Genomic DNA, 14431 nt, shown 5'->3' with positions numbered 1-14431 from the left:
CAGACCCGGAAGGTTCCTTACATTGAACTACAATATTTTGTTTTAAAAGATAATATATTTTTGTTTTATTTTTTAAATTATGTGGGGATTGTTAGAAATATTTTAATATAATTTAAAAAAATAAATAATTAAAATAAAAATTCTACTGTTACTGAAGTTTTTATAAACCTCTAATCTATGGGTTAATGTGTTTTATGGATAATGACTATATTCTTATTACACTTTACTCGTTTGTCTCCTTTTGCTACCTATAAATACCACCTAGGTGCATGGGGAAAAAAACAACAAAAACAATAAACAATAGAGTTCTCTAAAAAGTGTTCTTCTTTTCTTCTCTATATTATCTTTAAGACAGTGGTGTTCATAAGGTTCGGAGATCCTTCGCTGCACTCGATCGATTTGACGGGTTGTTGTATCTTGGGAGAGAAACGCATTTGATTTGAAACACATATGATTGTGTATTTGTTTAGTCCTGTGCAGTATGGGCATTTTCTCTCTAAGGATAGCGCTATGCGTGCCTCAACCCAGGATATTTCTACTCCTTTCCTTGTTTATTTTTATTTATTATTGTTATTATAATTGTTGATCTCTTATTAATATTCATTGATTTATATATATGTTTAAGTATTACTATTGATTTAATAATTATTATTATATCATTTTATATTTGTATTATTATTAGTATTATTTGAGTAATCATTTTCTAACATTTGTTAGACATGTTGTTCCACCCACTATCGGACTACTATCGAACCACCCATGAATGTCTTAAGGTCTGATGTCTAGTATGAAGCTCGAGATGTATATATTTCGATGAGAGGGTGTGTTGGCAGTGGTGGAACTTGGACCAAAATTTTAGGGGGTCCAAATTATATTTTTTATATATAATTATTTTTTTTATATTAAAAAAATTTATTTCCTCACATTATTTTCTCTATTCAAAACAAGCACATATGATAATAGAATCCAAAAAAATATGATAATAATATATATGAAAGTGTAACATAAAATTTATTATCAACAATCACATATTAAAAAAAAAAGCAAAAGTTACTATAGGTAACTTTTAAAGACTTGAATAATTGAATCAGAAATGAAGTTTGTTGTAATATCCCTTGCAATATAAACTATCATAGTCCTTGCTAGAAAAAATTTTAAAACCTATAAAAAAAACACTCAAAAAAAGATAAAATATGTTGATGACAATCAACACAATGCCAATTAGAATTCAATGAAAATCAACTCAATTACATGTAACAATGAAAACATTTGAGTCAGGTCGTCTGCTTGGTTTTTTTACTAAAAAGATAGCATGATAAACAATATCGAACATCTTTTACTAGTGAATACCAAATACTCTAACCATGAAGGAAATAAGCTAAATCATGTGTATTGGTATCTTCTTGGATAACCATCTTTACTAGACAACGAATAGTTCTCTAGATGCATTTGATATGGATCCCATTTTAGATAAGTCATTCGTACCTTATCAATTTGATTTGGTGGGTATTGCCAAATTTCAGGACGTTTATGCGGATCACAATCTAAAACATTTTCAAATTCATTATATGCAACTCTAGGAACTTTAGAGAGTTGTTTTTTATTTTCTTCAATTTTTGGATTATAGTGAAGTTTTTCAAGTTTAGAATTTTTTTCATCTTCATCACAAACATTCCTTTTGTAAAAAAAAATCAATTCTTCTACTCTTTATCATAATTTTCTAATATAAATTTGTCACCTCTCACCTATTTAGGAAACAATCAAATTATGAATACCCCAAATTAAATTTCAAAACCAAGACTCAATATATTAAGAAAATTAAAACCTTCTAAATAATTAGCTTCCCTTATCTTAAAGTAGATTCCTAATATTGTTCTTCCCCTACACAACTTCAAAAGCTAAAATAGCTCTATCTACACAAAGAGAGTTTGATAAACAATTAGAGCATGAATTTATTATCATAAAGATATGCCTATAGCATAGAAAAGCCACATACAAGAGAAAAACATATTGTTTCGAAAAAAAAGGCAAAAAATGAACTTACTCAAAAGAAATAATTGTTCGGTCCAAAATGTTTCTTAATTCCTCATTTTTGCTGTGGTACCATTTGATTTTGAAAATAATAAGATATTGGTGATAAAAATTGGAATAGAAAGAAGAATAGAAAAAGAGATGGAGGTATCGAAGATAAAGAAATCAAATAAAGAAGTAAGAAAAAGCAAGACGATGAAATGGTGATTAGGGAGAGGATACAATGGTGATTGGAGAAAACCATTATGTTGTAAAGATTTTGTATAGTATAGAGTTTATTTATGCAATAGAGTGTGCTTGGAAGGAGAAGTTTCACGTCTTATATCTTAATTTTATATTTCATTCTAATAAACATAAAATATAAAATTGGTATAAAATTTGTGTGATGTTATGTTTTTTAGGATAAAATATAAAATTATGATATATTTTCAATTTTCAATTAAAAGCATAAAATCATAATTATAAAATTTTAATTAAAATATTAAAAATATTAAATTATACAATTATAAAATTATAAAATCAATAAATTACAAAATTTTAAATAATAAAATAATAAATAGAGATGGCATGTGACGACAACCCATTATAATTATATAATTTGTAATTAAAATATTAAAATTATTAAAATATACAATTATATAATTATAAATTTATAAAATTTAAAAATTTAAAAATTATAAAATAATAAATTATAAACTTATAAATAGTTAAATTTTAAAATAATAAAAAAGGAAAATGACGTATGACATATAATATAATGACAACTAAGCAAAAGTAAAATGATATAACAAAATAATACGAATGTGAACCACTTATCAGTTACATTACCATCCAATTAAATACAGTTATCTATTGAAAAAATTAAATTTATTAAATACTTATATCCGTTGATTATATTAATGTACAAATATATAATTATTATGTGAGAAAGTGTATTATTTGTTTTTTAAATTTCACATGATATAAAATATTAATTTGTTTTTTAACTGGAAAAGGATCTTGTCACATAGTCATCTTCTTTTTCATATACTAGCATAAATATAGGCGCTATCACGTCTGTGTATTTAGGGTTTATGATGTAGGGTTTAGGGTTTAAGATTTATAAAAAAATAATCATTGATAATTAAAAAAAAAGAAAAAAACAAAAATATTCGATTGTATAAGAAGTTCGTAGAAATAACAGTCAATTTTTAAAAATTTAATAAATTATTATATTTAAAGAATAAAATTAATATTTTAAAATATGGACACAAAAAGAAAATCCTTTTTATATTGTTATAAATGATCTGAGAGTTATTTAAAATTTAAAGATGGAATATACATGTGGCGTCTCTACATCTCTACCATCACCGTATTTGAAAGTTTATCATGAGAAAAAAATCTATTTAAAACAATTTTTATATCTTTCAAGTAGAATTTATTCCGTTATAAGAAATGTAGTTGCAATAATTAAATTATAAGCAGAAATAAATTTTTGCAATTTAATTAGTTCCGTTATAATATTATTCATTGATTTATTCATATGTATTTGAAAATATAAAACAATTAAATATTTTTAAACTTATTCTAATTTTAATCACCCAGTTTATATTCCCATCTGTAATTCACATCTTCAGAATTTAAATATAAATAGTACTTTCTCTTACAAACCTTTTTTCTAGTTATCTTCTTTTATGGAATTTGATTGTAACATTTTCTTAAAAAAAGAATTTATTAATTAATACCCGAGTTTTCAACAATTAAAAGGAAGATATAAAAAAATGAAAGAAAATAGTAGGAAGAAAAAGTATGAAAATAGATAACAAATATTATTTATTGATTAAGATGTATTTCTAATAATTAAATAGGAATATTATTTCCTTTAACATTTTTGTGTTCAAAAATTATTGCTACAAATTAATTACAACCTTTCCTTACACTCTTGGATGCAAGAATTCATCACATTGTCCACAAGATCATTAACACCTACAAGAAAATAAAGTCAATGGTCAAAATCAAAAGCAAACAAAGTCAATGATCAAAATAAAAAAAGAATGAAATCAAATATAGAGAAAAAAATACATAAAATCATGAAAAGAAGAAAATAATTTTAGAATACTTACCATTCTTTGTGGCAATGGACTTCATTAGGTGACAACCAGTAATACAATTGTAAACAGGATGAGAGGATAGTTTACTACAGCTTGATTTACAATCCCTCATACATTTATCATATACTTCAGGAAATGGTTGTTCTTCACATTTTATTTTACACTTCACATTGCACCAAAAATTAGCTTCAGAAAAACTTGTTAGAATCATAACTGTCATTATAACTCCAATAATTTTTATTTCAAATTTCCCCATAACTCTTCTCTAAATCCTCACCCAAAATCTCAAATTTGTATGCAAAATGAGATCTCACTTGCAATGTCTCATGAAAGCTAAATATGAATTTATAGAAAAAAGAATTGCTACATTTTCTTACTTTTAAAAGAAAATATTTAGTAATAAAATATATTTTAGTAAAAAGTATTAATAATTTATTTATTATTTTCTACTATAAGAAATATCTATTAGTAAAATATATTTTAATATAAAGATATTAATAATTTATGTATTATTTACTGATATAATGAATATATGTATAATGAATGTTGCGTTTTGACTATCTATCATATTTAAAAAATAGTTTGTAAATATTATGTTCAGAACATTTATTTAATATTATTTAAATTATAGATTTTGGGAAATCTTTTATATTAAAATAAATATTTATATATAGATCAAAATATATTTAATTATTGTTTAAATTTAGAAAATTAAAATATACATATGGTTAATATTTTGTTATATACATTAATAAGCTAAAAGAAAAATTTCTCCGTATAGAATATTTTGTATATCTGTTATATTTTCAAAATCACGAAAATGCTAACATACTAAAACTGATTTAATTGATATATATATATATATATATATATATATATACATAATATATATATATATATATATATATATATATATATTATGTATATATATATATACTAGGGTAAACATAGGACAATAGCGCCTGTGTATGCATTTTTTAAATATGCGTGATATTATATTAGTAGGTGATAATATTGTTGTAATGTTACTGATGTAACGTCCCATTTTTTATAAATAAACTTACTTCAGTGACACGTCACACGAAATGATAATGAGTAGAGATGCGGAGTAGGAATTCACTCCTTAAAGATATCCAAGAGTTATGAAAAAGGAAACGTCAAGGCATACCACGATGTCAAACAAGATAAAATACGAGGTCTAAAGTAACAGGAAACACAGTACAAACAAATAATACATGGGCCATAGCCCTAGCAAAAGACATAAAGTAGAAGCTCAAGTCCAGTCGACTAAGCAGCAAACCATCACCTCCCGGTTGACCACGGGTGTTCCTCGCATCTGCTCACATCAACAAGTTGATGATCATCGCAAAAGAGAAACCCACACAGCAGAACACACAACAACAGAAGGGTAAGCTAGAGCCCAAAATATATTTATCATGCAATCAGATACATCGCCACAATCCAATACACATATATCATCTAATCATGTTATGACTTTTCAAAGCAATACACTAAGACTCGACTCGATTCATCCAGATACATATAACCTGGTCGGATTCAACAGATGCTTGTACTTGTGGTGGATACCTCTGCTCACCCCCGAGCTGCTCACCCCCGAGCTAAGTGTTACAATGAATCAATTCCCTCACACACAAGGTTGGCCCTTAATGAGTTTCAGGCCTCCTGCTACTCTCAGCACAGGAGTTAGTCCGCTCTAAGTGAGACTAACTGACTCCTTAGAGTGTCAGGATGCAATCCTTACCAAGTTATATAGATGGGGCACCACCATGATCACCCACTATCAAGAGCCATGGAATTACGTCTCGACCACTGAAGCACGACCCTGAAGTCTCACCTAGAAACTCCAAGGAATTATGCACTGACTCATACTAAATACATTCATACAATCAAGTAACAATAATCATGCATTCGAACCTCGTGTCCACATTTGAAACCAAATTCCCATTCATATTCCATGTTGTACCATACCACCTGTAACATCCCATCTGGATATTACGAATTTAAATAATAAAACAAAAACATAATAATAATACTTCATTTATTTTAAATTATTTCCCAAAAACTGCGGGAATTTAAAACTTTATTACATTAATAAAACCAAATCCAAACCAAATATTTATTAAACATAATACATTATCAACTCAGTCTCATTACAAAGACAAGTTCTATAGTTCAAATAATTACAAGAAAATCCTTAAAATTCATAAAAAAATGATAAAATGATACCATAAAGTTTCCCAACTAGCCCACGCTCCAGCTCTACGCTCCACCAGTACCACCTGCAACATCATCTGCTCCCGTGTACCGCGTACACGATCATCGTCAAACACACGCAAATAGGGTGAGCTAAAGGAATATAAACATATGCAACAATTTATATAACCAAAAGACACATATTAAAGGAACTCCATCCTTTGGTCTCATCACACATGGCCACCACCATGTAATCCATGTTCTACGTCTTTCGTTGATAATCTCAAGCTATCGTTGTTGTCCAACCTACAAGCCACCACTTGTAGAACACATGCGGGAACACTTGTTATTCCAAGCCACAACTTAAAGAATGCTCATATTACCCTCCATCCTGAGCCACAACTCCAGGAACACTCCAACATCTGACCCTTGAGATATCGCCCAAAGTCTCGTAGACCACGCAAATCCAACGGAAGCAAAACACAGTGTCTGCTTCATCAAAAATCGCTTGGTGCTCCACACGAGTCTCCAAGCTCAAAGGCTTCCAGACCGCCTGGCGGGGGACACGTGCTGCCAGGCGCCAAGTGCCTCCAATGCTACTGTTTCCACAAGCATCGCCTGGCGGGACAACCCTTATCGTCAGGCGCAATACGCTTCAATTCTCTACTGGTTTTGTAGCCATCACTTGGCGGTCAAACACCATCGCCAGATGCTACACCAGTACTTGCGCAAAATTAGTTTTTAAGCACCCAAAACAAAGTAAAATCAATCCATTCCCATTTCATATACATTCTCCCCCTTTAAACCCATGCTAGCATTCAATTCTAACTTATGAATAACGCATGCTCAAACAAGTATAAGCAACATCATTCTAACAATTTAAGCACATGATCCTAGGCACCAATGCAAATTAATGTTGACACACATGCATTCACCAATAACCAATTCTCCACATGTGACTAACCCAAAGGGACATTCAAATTGATAGAGACTTACCACATAATCCAATCATGCTTCATTAGAAGTTACTTGAAATTATCCAGAGCTTATTCATGTATTTTAAATACTCCAAAATCAGCAATATTAAGTAACGTATACCTCTAGCTGCTGACCTCCAAATCAAAGCTCCACCGTTCAAACTGGGGAACTACATGTTGTGGAACACATGTCTAAATTTCACCTAAATTGGACGGTTAACGAACCGGTAAATGTAGTTTTACAAAAACTGTGCAAACCAAAAAAAATGGTGGCGCCTAGCGCCCAAAAATGAGAAAAGTGGCGCCTGGCGGGACTATACTACCACCGAGCGGTTCCTGTTCCGCGAAAACTACGAAAAATAACATTTTTCATGAATCAGATCACCACACATCACTGGTACGGCGCCTGGCGGCCAAATGGGTGCCGCCAGGCGGTTCCTACAGTTCCAGGAATTTTGCAGCTCTTCCCTTACGCCTGCGAATCTCAACCAGCCCAACCATCCTGATTTCCTTCAATTTCAACTCAATACTCGCCACTGAAAGATTTAGGATCACAATTCATCCCTTAAAACTTTTAATCGACGAAATTCCATTAATATTATACATTCAATTTAGTCCATCTCTAAATTCCTAATTTCACAAACCCTAACACGATGTCCATGAGGTTCTCTTCCAATTTAACCACCAACCATGTATGATTCATTGGAATACAACTAGTAATCATTCTCACATAGTGAGAACAACCTCTTTCCCCCGATTAGAATCATCCCCACACACCCAGAACATTAAAATCGAACCAAAAGCTCGCGTCGCCTGGCGGGTCAATCACCACCGCCAGGCCCTTCATCTAGAAAACCCAGAATTTGGTTGAACAGCAAGCACCACCTGGCGGTCCAGTTTGTGCCACTGGGTGGTTCCACTTGAAACCTAGAAAAACACACACAAGCATATGCGTCGCCTAGCGGCAGTTCGTCGCCCGCCAGGCGGTCTCTGGGAATTTTCCAAAAACACAAAATCCAAAAATAATATACGGTAAAGAGCATACACAATCATGCTATAATTCATGTAATTATTCAAAAACATAAATAAACGTGATCCAGCTTCCCTAACCTGGTTTCTTTGCCAAATTCTTGGAATTTATTCAAGTCTTTGGGCACCAAAAGTCTAGCCCTTGACTCCTTCCAACTTGCTTCTAATCTTCTAAAATTGTTCTCTAATTCACTCTCAATGGCTGTTTTACATTTCTTTTCTCAGCCTCCTTAGTTTCTCTCACACAGCTATAGGGTTCTTTTGTCCCTTCAATTTCATACAAAAAATAAATTTGGCAAAAAAGAAAGTTTAATTTGGTTCTAGCAAGGATCGAACCCCTAACCATGTCAATGCCAAATCCATATGTAACCATCAAACCAATTCATGTTTCTTGATAATTTCTATAAGTATGAGATTATATTATCCCTCTTCACGAGAAACATATTACTAAAATTAAATATTTAAAATAACACTTAAATAGCATGCATATGATTTGAACTCAAGTCCTCTCAATCCAATAAAGTACTCTCAACCCCTTGACCTAGTACTTTTCCATGTCATAAACCTTAACTTTAAGTGCCATAAAGGCTCCACTACCCGTATTTATTACATAATTATTTATTTACTTATTTAAATTTTACAGGTCTTACATTCTCCCCACCTTAAAAAATTTTCGTCCTCAAAAATTGAGGTCACCCATAAAAAATGCAAATAGAACTGCCTCAACTCCCTTTATCTTGAAATTCTCCCTTCTTGGTCTCTACCTTTTTTTTTAGAATTCACCTCATACATTTCCCCACTTTTCCTTATGCGTACTCGCATCTTTGATCAAAATATTTTCTCAAAGGTCCTACTCAACCCTTGCAAAACAACATATCAAGTTTGGCCTTGATTCTGTAGTTAACCACTACAGATAACACACACATATCACAAAACAAACGCAAACCTAATAAGAAAGGCATAGGAGACAAACTCAACCTATCACTTTTCTCCCTTTTTACCAAAACCTTTAGAATTAAGAAAGGAAACTATCTCAGATATAGTCATGAGTGTGCACCTTCATCACCCTACCAAGACATTTTCTGTTCTTAATACTTCCAATTCACAAGTTCCTTTCCCTGCGCACCAATGCTTCTTGGAAGGAACCTCTCCCCTTGTGCACCAACGCCTCGGGAAGGACAAGTAATACCTCTTACCTGCTCGCCAAAACCCAATAAGAGCATTACTTTTCTTAGGTCTTATAAGCAATTACCCTTGCCTGCTCACCAAAACCCAACAAGAGTGCCACTCTTACCTGCTCACCAAAACCCGGTAAGAGCGCTGCCTTTACTAAGACCAATAAGCAAAACCTCTTGCCTGCTCATAAAAACCCAGCAAGAGTATCACCCTTACCTGCTCACCAAAACCCGGTAAGAGCGTTGCCTACCTTGAGACTCACAAACAACAATCCTTGCCTACTCACCAAAACCCAGCAAGAGTCCACCTCTTACCTGCTCACCAAAACCCGGTAGGAGCGTTGCTTCTCCTAAGTCTCACAAACACGACTCTTGTCTGTTCAACAAAACCCAACAAGAGCCCAACCCTTACTTGTTCACCAAAACCCAGTAAGAGTACCACCCTTACCTGCTCACCAAAACCCGGTAAGAGCGTTGTTTCCATTAAGAACCATAAGCAACAACTTTTGCCTGCTTACCAAAACCCAGCAAGAGTATCACCCTTACCTGTTCACCAAAATCTGGTAAGGACGTTGCTTTTCCTGAGAATCACAACAACCACCCTTTTCTGCCCATCAAAACCCGGCAAAAGCCTACCACTTACTTGTTCAACAAAACCCGGTAAAAGTGTTGCTTCTCTTGAGTCCCCACAAATACAACTCTTGTCTATTCAACAAAACCCAACAAAAGTCCCACCCTTAACTGTTCACCAAAACCCGGTAAGAGCATAACTTTTCCTAAGCCTCACAAGCAACATTCCTTGCCTGCTCAATAAAACCCAGCAAGGACATTGCCACTAAGCTTAGGTCAAAGTCTTACAGTAACCCAAAATTCCATTTTACCCGACTCTCCAAGTCCTAAGGGTAAAATAGCAACTCCTTTTACTCGACTCTCCCTAGTCTTATGAGTAAAAGTACAACCTGGTTTTAAAGGTATGAAAGAGTTTCAAGCATGCATCATACAAACTAGAATAACATGTTTCACTACTCCAAAAACAAACAATTCAGACTTTACCTCAATGTTATCGTGGCACTTCAAACTCCCTCTCGTTCAGGGCAAGATTTCGCGTAATGACTTGGCTTGCGACAATTGTAACACTTCTTCTCTTTCAACTTTACTCCTGAAAGTTCTGGACAAACTCGCCGAAAATGGTCTCCCCCGCACTCGAAACATTTCACTGTCCCTCGTCCTTCATGTTGAGGTTTGGTGTAGGGTTTCTCTTGTCGTTTCTCATTGATGCTACTGTTATTAGGATGTGCCCTCATGACCTGACTTGGACCCTTCTCCAGTTGTTCCACCATTTTTACCTGTTCCACCAAAACAGGGAACTCTCGGATCCTTAGAGGTACGAGGAATCGATGCAACTCATGGTTTAGACCGCCCTCAAATTTTCTACAACGCCATTCTTCTGTGACAGCCTGCGAGTAGAACCTCGCCAAGTACTCGAAAACTTTTTAGTATAGGCCTGCACCGTCATAGTCCCCTGCTGCAAAGTAAGAGATTTTGCTTCCCTCTCATATCTGGCGTCGTTAGGAAAGTATTTCTCCAAGAATTGTGCCCTGAAATTAGTCCAAGTCACCTGCTCTTCACGAGTCTACATCAGCTGTTGCATCCCCACTCACCAGTACTTAGCGTCTGCCACAAGAAGGAATGTGACAAAGGTCAACTTCTATGCATCAGTGCACCCGATCGCTTGACATATCTTCTCACACTCCCTCAGCCATGCATCTGCCTCGTCCAGGGTGGCCTTGCTAGTGAACTTAGCTGGCCTATGCCTCATGAAATCTTCCATAGTCACGGGATGAGTAGGTGCGACTCTGATTCTGGGTTGTGCTGCATTAGGCTGCATCGCGTCCACCATCCAATGAATCGCATGTCCAATCTCATCAGCCCCAGTATTATCCCTCCTTCTTTTGTTTGCCAAAGCTTGGGCACGCCACATTTCAGTTGGATTAAACCACACAACTTAAGTCATGACTATGCAAGCAAAAGGCTTAACACAAAAGAATTAACACACTGACTCATAAGCAGAACACGATAAGCTCACTCCCCATAGACCCCAAAAATCTTTTGAAAACCATTGCTCTGATACCAAATGTAACATCCCGTTTGGATATTACGAATTTAAATAATAAAACAAAAACATAATAATAATACTTCATTTATTTTCAATCGTTTCCCAAAAACCGTGGGAATTTAAAACTTTATTACACTGATAAAACCAAATCCAATCCAAATATTTATTAAACATAATACATTATCAACTCAATCTCATTATAAAGCCAAGTTCTATAGTTCAAATAATTACAAGAAAATCCTTAAAATTCATAAAAAATGATAAAATGCTACCATAAAGTTTCCCAACTAGCCCACGCTCCGGCTCTACGCCCCACCAGTACCACCTGCAACATCATCTGCTCCCGTGTACCGCGTACACGATCATAGCCAAACACACGCAGATAGGGTGAGCTAAAGGAATATAAACATATGCAACAATTTATATAACCAAAAGACACATATTAAAGGAACTCCATCCTTTGGTCTCATCACACATGGCCACCACCATGTAATCCATCTTCTACGTCTTTGGTTGATAATCTCAAGCTATCGTTGTTGTCCAACCTACAAGCCACCACTTGTAGAACACATGCAGGAACACTCGCTATTCCGAGCCACAACTCAAAGAATGCTCGTATTACCTTCCATCCTGAGCCACAACTCCAGGAATACTCCAGCATCTGTCCCTTTAGATATCGCCCAAAGTCTCGTAGACTACGCACAGTGTCTGCTTCATCAAAAATCGCTTGGCGCTCCACACGAGTCGCCAAGCTCAAAGGCTTCCAGACCGCCTGGCGGGGGACACGTGCTACCAAGCGCCAAGTGCCTTTGATGCTACTGTTTCCACAAGCATCGCCTGGCGGGACAACACTTATCGTCAGGTGCAACACGCTTCAATTCTTTACTGGTTTTGTAGCCATCACTTGGCAGTCAAACACCATCGCCAGATGTTACACCATTACTTGCGCAAAATTAGTTTTTAAGCACCCAGAACAAAGTAAAATCAATCCATTCCCATTTGATATACATTATCCCCCTTTAAACCTATGCTAGCATTCAATTCTAACTTATGAATAACACATGCTCAAACAAGTATAAGCAACATCATTCTAACAATTTAAGCACATGATCCTAGGCACCCATGCAAATTAATGTTGACACACATGCATTCACCAATAACCAATTCTCCACATGTGACTAACCCAAAGGGACATTAAAATTGATAGAGACTTACCACATAATCCAACCATGCTTCATTAGAAGTTACTTGAAATTATCAAGAGCTTATTCATGTATTTTAAATACTCCAAAATCAGCAATATTGAGTAACGTATACCTCTAGCTGCTGACATCCAAATCAAATCTCCACCGTTCAAATTGAAGAAATACATGTTGTGGACTACATGTCAAAATTTCACCTAAATCAGACGGTTAACGAACCGGGAAATGCAGTTTTACGAAAACTGCGCAAACTAGAAAAAATGGTGGCGCCTAGAGCCCAAAAATGAGGAAGGTGGCGCCTGGCGGGACTATACTACCACCGAGCGGTTCCTGTTCCTCGAAAAATATGGAAAACAGCGTTTTTCGTGAATCAGATCACCATACATCACTGGTATGGCACCTGGCGGCCAAATGAGTGCCGCCAAGCGATTCCTGCAATTCCAGCAATTTTGCAGCTCTTCCCTTACGCCTGCGAATCTCAACCAGCCCAACCATCCCGATTTCCTTAGATTTCAACTCAATACTCACCACTAAAAGATTTAGGATCACAATTCATCCCTTAAAACTTTTAATCGACGAAATTCCATTAATATTACACATTCAATTTAGTCCATCTCTGAATTCCCAATTTCACAAACCCTAACATGATGTCCATGAGGTTCTCTTCCAATTTAACCACCAACCATGTATGATTCAATGGAATACAACTAGTAATCATTCTCACATAGTGAGAAAAACCTTTTTTCCCCGATTAGAATCATCCCCACACACCCAGAACATTAAAATTGAACCAAAAGCTCGTGTCGCCTGGCGGGTCAATCACCACCGCCAGGCCCTTCATCCAGAAAACCCAGAATTTGGTTGAACAGCAAGCACCACCTGGCGGTCCAGTTTGTGCCACTGGGTGGTTCCACTTGAAACCTAGAAAAACACACACAAGCATATGCATCACCTAGCGGCAGTTCGTCATCCGCCAGGCGGTCTCTGGGAATTTTTCAAAAACACAAAATCCAAAAATAATATACGGCAAAGAGCATACACAATCATGCTATAATTCATGTAATTATTCAAAAACATAAATAAACATGGTCCAGCTTCCCTAACCTGGTTTCTTTGCTAAATTCTTGGAATTTATTCAAGTCTTTGTGCACCAAAAGTCCAGCCCTTGACTCCTTCCAACTTGCTTCTAATCTTCTGAAATTGTTCTCTAATTCACTCTCAATGGCTATTTTACACTTCTTTTCTCAGCCTCCTTAGTTTCTCTCACACAGCTAGGGTTCTTTTGTCCCTTCAATTTCATACCAAAAATAAATTTGGCAAAAAAGAAAGTTTAATTTGGTTCTAACATGGATTGAACCCCTAACCATGCCAATGCCAAATCCATGTGTAACCATCAAACCAATTCATGTTTCTTGATAATTTCTATAAGTATGAGATTATATTATCCCTCTTCAGGAGAAACATATTATTACTAAAATTAAATATTTAAAAATAACACCTAAATGGCATGCATATGATTTGAACCCAAGTCCTCTCAATCTAATAAAGTACTCTCAACCCCTTGAGCTAGTACTTTTCCACGTCATAAACCTTAACT

Source organism: Vigna unguiculata, chromosome 11, assembly GCF_004118075.2.
Source record: "Vigna unguiculata cultivar IT97K-499-35 chromosome 11, ASM411807v1, whole genome shotgun sequence".
NCBI classification, from domain to species: domain Eukaryota; kingdom Viridiplantae; phylum Streptophyta; class Magnoliopsida; order Fabales; family Fabaceae; genus Vigna; species Vigna unguiculata.
This window is presented reverse-complemented; position numbering follows the sequence as displayed.